This window comes from Triturus cristatus, chromosome 2_2 (assembly GCF_964204655.1).
Source record: "Triturus cristatus chromosome 2_2, aTriCri1.1, whole genome shotgun sequence".
Lineage (NCBI taxonomy): Eukaryota > Metazoa > Chordata > Amphibia > Caudata > Salamandridae > Triturus > Triturus cristatus.
The window spans coordinates 582,987,209-582,993,208 of NC_140582.1; positions in this window are offsets into that span (position 1 = coordinate 582,987,209).

A 6,000-nucleotide genomic window follows, 5' to 3' on the forward strand; every position below is an offset into this window, starting at 1 on the left:
AAAATTCCAATGCTTCAATTTTCAAATTGACGTAGTCTGTATGCTGGCTTGGAACAAATTTGCGTAGTCTGTATGCTGGCTTGGAACAAATTTCATACCCAGCTCCAAAACCGACTCCTCTGCTTTGGACAACTGTTTGGTTGACAAATTTATAATTGATGCTTTACTCAATTTTTGTAAAACTTTCTCCTTGTCCTCATTTCCCACGGTTGTTGTTGTTTGAACCTTACTCGGTTTCTTTGATCGCCTTTCTCTAAAAAAGAACCCTGTCTTTATGAAGGGCCTTCTCTTGGATCTGAATCGCCTGTCGAATCTGATGATGAAGATTCTGAGAATGTTAAAAATCTGTTCTTTGATCTGCCTTGATACTCTGATAAGGCTCTACATTAATCAACTTTTGTGTAATAGTCGTCCTTCAAGTAGGGGTAGAATGTTTCTATGTTGAAAGATTTTGAGTCCTTTTCGAATTTGGGCGTTTTCAAGTTGATGGTGTTGTCTTTGAAGGTCCGAATCTCTTTGTCTATTTTCTCGAGTGTTGCCTTTGCTTCAGTCACGTTATGATTGTTTTTAATTGATTGAATTAAATTTCCCTGACCTCTTTCTGGCAAATTCTTTCGGCAGTTTAAGTATAATTGCTTTGTTACACAGGTACTGAACTTAAGCACAACTGTTTTATTTGTCAAAATGTATTGTTTATGAATGTTTTATGTTTTGACCATTTGAAAATCAGTATAGAGTAATATTGATATGAAAGTGTATCACCACATGTTTTCAGACATAAAATTGTGGAAATGTTTCCTTTAAAAAATGTATAAATCATGACGAAATAATGTAGCCAGGGCCAAGGATTATAAATATTGGCCTCTAGCCTGCTGAAATAAATAGCAGCAAAAGAAAAATGGTTGCCGGGTGCTATTTTTTGTAAAACTTTTAGTAAGTTGGCACTTTCCTGCCTTACCCATGTAGTGCTTGTATCCTGTCTGTAGGTCACATGCATCACAAACTCGTTACCACAAGTATTAAAACAAGTATTAAAAGTCCATCTCATCAGCATGTTTGTACCAATAAACAACAAGAAACGTTGTATTACTGTAATGTCTTTTGTTTGTGTACTTTAACACTCATGCCAGTAAGGGGCTGCACTTTATGACTCATTTGTTTGTGCTGACTCTACTGGCTCATTTGTTGTTTCCCTTTGGCAGCAGGTGTCGGTTCTGGAGCATGCTCAAATGATCTGCTGACCCTGATGACACATTTGTTTTTGCTGACTGATGACTTCGTTATTGCTTCCCATTGGCAGCAGGTATCAGTTCTGGAACATGCTTGAAGGCACCACCTTCTGAGATGGCACCTCTATTTAAAAAGGTTTTCCTTTTAGCTACGCTTGCTTTTCATGTTTGGTTTTGAAGTGAGCTGCCACATCAAGGAGCTAAACAACCAAGGGGTTTCTTGATTTCAAAGAGCGGTTCCAGTCGTCATTCAGATCCAAAGCAGCACTTTTTTCCTACCACACTCTGTAACTGCGTGCTTTCATTCCCCTTCACCTTTTTCAGACGTTCAGATGAGGTACCGCCTTTTGGCACAAATGCAGAAATTCTTCAGGCAAATTGAGAAAAACTGCAAGTGGTGCCACCTCAGTCCTGGACCAGTGGAAGTGGGCCTAAGGTGCTCCGCCAGTCTCTGTGGAGCCAGCATAACTGAAGCATCTCCTCTACTGTGCCGCACAACATGAGCAGAACCTATGCATCACTGCTGCTACTTGGATTGGACCCATTGCAAAGGCTTGCATTGCGTCTGCAGCCTCTACAGAACTGCCGCTGTGCAGTGCATCTTCAGCGCAAGCCATCACATCAGTAGCGGAGCAAAATGTGAGGGGGCCCCCCTGCAAGATATGCTAAAGGGGCCCCTCACACTCACATCAGTAAGGGCTGAGGGGGCCCCCTCCAGTATGAGTAAACTGTGGGACCCCCATGCTCTGCAAGGGCAGCGGGGGCCTTTCTTACGTCCCTGCCCCATATACCTCGTCGATGGTGGCCTCAATGATGAAACTGGGCTCTGCATTGCAGGCTCTGATCTAATTGGAATTGACACATCACACCGGCTGCACAGCTCATCCTTGACGCTGAACTGCACATCGCAAGCCCTCAACATTGGGATCATCAACGACAATGCAGGGCCTCACAATTGCAACCTTGCTGCACCTCTGAACCAATGCATCGCTTCAGCAGCATAATGCATCTTCTCACATCTTCACAATGCTCCCCAAACCAGGATAGAATGTACTTAGTTCAGCGGGCCAAACTGGGTCCATGTGCCTGGACCCGCGCTCCATGATGGTCCAGCTGAACCTGTGACTTGTCCCAGGTCCTGCACAGCCAGATATTCACAGTTGTCACTTTGTGCTTTTCGGAGCTATTTTCACGAAATTCTTTCAAATTGATTAACTCTTGTTTTACCGATTGGGTTATTGTTGTTTTGGTCTTGTTTTATTTACTAAAAATTCCTCTACTTTTCTAAAACTATTGTACAATCCTTTTGTGGTGCATTCACACCATGCGACTGTTTGAATTATTGCATAAATACTCTATGTATTGCCTTTGAGTTAAGCCTGACTGCTCTGTGCCAAGCTACATGAAGGTTGAGCACAGGGGTTTGCTTGTGACTTCAGCCTGAGAAGAATTGTGGTTACTGCTTGAGAAGGGTTTCACCTCCTTCAACCAGTAACCTAATTTGTTATGCCCACCTGCCGCCTTGTATGAAATTATTGCTCCTCAGGTCACCATTATCACTGCTACTTGATTATCATTCATCATTGCATTTACTGTGTATGTTGTGGTTTTTATGAATGTCATTAACGTATCTAATAGACTTTAATGCAAAATACTGCATTAACTTTATGTTCTAATATCTTGTGGTGGATATTCTTATAACTGTAGTAAAAATAATTCCCTTCTTTGCACAAATTATAGGTGCTTCATCGTTGTCTCACATGGAAAGAAACACACAGATGATGATTTTGTATGGACTTTGGCCAAAGCGTACTCCATCGCAGCATGAAGTGTAGTTGTACTTAGGGTCCCAGGTATGGCACTTTCTGTGGGGTTGTATGCTATTGCTGCCAGTCCTCAGAGTGCAAATAATCACAGCATAAAATTAGATGTGATGATGAAGCCACCACCATTTAAATATCCCCTTGTTTCAGCTCTTTTTGGAGTCTGGCAACTTTGTACGTGATAGATGTGCTTGGTTTGAATTGTTGGTGGTCTCTATGATTGAGGTATCACTTCGGTGTGTTTTTTACCGTCCTTACTCCAAGGAATAGCTAGTGAAACATGCTTTTGGGCATAGTTGGCATTATCCAAAGTAGATACCTTTCCCGATGGGGGATGAGAATACATTCTTTAATGTTAGCTGTCTTATAGTTTTTTTTCCTGGATCCTGTACCTGAAAACTGACAGGGATAAGATTGCTCCGTTTTTGTTCTTGAAAAAAGACTTTATTTACTTACAACAGTCATCTCAAGTCCTGGACTATCTTCTATACTCACTGCAATTTACTGTTTCTCTATCTTCTCTTTTTTGGGCTCAGTCCATTACTTCTAGATATCCATTACTATCTCATAGCTGGAAAGATAGTATTCTACCTTGTGCACTTTTTTCGACCACTCGGAGACATCTTTGGTTTAGGCAATGTTGCTACTACATTCAGGCTCACTTTTACTAACCATGGTGTTACTCAGCTGTACTAGACTTTTCAGCAGCACTTATAGCCACTTATTCCTTCATTCAACACTCACAGCAGCCATAAAAAGCCATCCACCTCTTTCTAAATCTGCTGCAGCCTTAGCTGGCCCCACTGATGTAGGCAAATTTCAACATATTATAAATTTTATCTGTGAAAACATCACCACACTAACAATAGAGCATACATTCTGCACAATACACAGATACATATCGCCTTCAGAAACAATCACATTCACCCACACATAATGCATTACATACAAAATCCTCTCACTATACGGCTGTGTCCTGACAGGCAAACATCCATCCGTGAAATGCAATTTGATGGCATAGCTCAGTCCTGTTTGAGGTGCTGTGTTCCCCAATGTTGCTGTGCTCCTCAATGACAGTTATGATGATTTGGTGTGCAAATGAGCATTATGGACCAAAGCACATTCCAGGATGTTTTATTGCTTGATCTAAAGTTGGGGCAACTCTTAAACCCTGAAGCTAATCAGATGATAAATTGCATGCTGGACTGTCTTTAATGATGGGGATCCTAAAGTTCAGTCCATTCAAATAAAGGGAGTTCACTCCACTCAGATGTCTCTATTTTAAGCAAGTAGTGATGTTTTTTGGTGTTCTGTGTGGCTACCCAAGTGAAGGTGGAGCTGAATATAATTCATAAACATTTGGAATGCAGGAGAAGTTGAGTAATCACCTGGAGCAGTGGTCGGGTACAGAAAAATAGGAGAAGACTGTGCTGTAAAATGCACCTGCCACATTTTTGCAAATATGCTCTTGAGGGGGCTAACCCCTTACCCCAACGCTCCTAGAGAGCATCAGATTTACATATTGCTCTTGCTTTCATCGATTGATTTGCAGCTTAAAACACACAATTACAAAGTGAATGGGTGTGCTGCTCAGAGTAAAAAAAAACATAAGTGAATTTTCTTGATATAACTTTTGCTTCCTGGTCCAGGCCTGCTAGAGTCTACCTACAGAGCTGCAGCCACTGTGTATGGCTAGACCATTGGATACTGCTGCTTTAGGTGCTTAGTGCCTAAAAGTCAGCTAGGAAAACTGTGTCCGTTGCAGTTAAATGTCGGCACGCCGAATACCAAATGTGTATTGTCCTCAAAAAAGGAACGGGGTTAAGACTGATTTGCATATGACTGGGTCTGAACTGGAGTGGCGAAGTGAACTAAAGAATGAGGATGGATTCAACCCAGATATGTGACTGGGAGTGAGGGTCTGAAAAGTTTCAGTGCGCCATCCATCATCTCCATGTCTTTGCTTTGTTCGCCCTAAGTTGGCAGGGTATGGCCAGACGTGGGTCCCTTGCTCAATTTGCCTCTGGATTCAAGCTAGCCTGACTGATGAGGGGTGTTATCCTAGGGGTGTTATCCTGAAACCAGTCCCAGGATGCTTGTTTCCAGTCCAGGAAAGCCTGGCCTTGCAGTACAGGCTGGACTGTTCCCATGAGGAACGGGGTCAAGACTGATTTGCATATGGGTGGGTCTGAACTAGGGTGGCAAAGTGATGTAAAGACCAATGATGGATTAAACCCAGATCTGTGACTGGGGGTGAGTGTCTGAAAGGTTTTAGCGCTCCGTTCATCATCTCCTTCTGTTTGCTTAGTTCCTAATATACCTCATGCATCTTTAATCCACATCCTCGGTCTAACTCCTACAACTGCTGTCTTCCCTTCCTCCATCTTACTGCTTTGTTTGTTTTTCCATCTCTTGCTCCCGGTAAATGTGAGATGCAGAATAGTAAGTACTGATAGCCCTCACCTGCATCCACCTAATCAAATTAGGCACTGGCTACTTTCCATGCTGTTCTGTGCAGTAGGGATGTTTTTACAAAATGGGCAGCAGCAGCTGTCTGCGAGCACCCCTGATAGAAGGTTAGTGCACTGTGCAGGCTGCTTGTACAATGCATGCTTTGTATATCGGGAAATCACCATTCCACTTTGCTCTTGCAGTGCACCCCATTTGCCGCAGACAGAAGTAGAGTGCACCGTCGAATCAGAGTGACTATTTCAAACCATATTTCCCGTACAAATTGAGACAGCAAATATGTGCAGGCTCAGCACTGAGTCAGATTGATTGTACTCTTTATCTGAACAGAGGGATTGGGGGCAGAGAAGGTTAATAGTTCCTGCACAGGTTTATCTTCAAAAGCATGGTATGCATTAGACCATGTGCCATTTTCCAGAGGAAGGCTAACCGCCTTGCTTTCTGAAGTAAGATTCCTGGCTGTTTTCAGTATACAATAT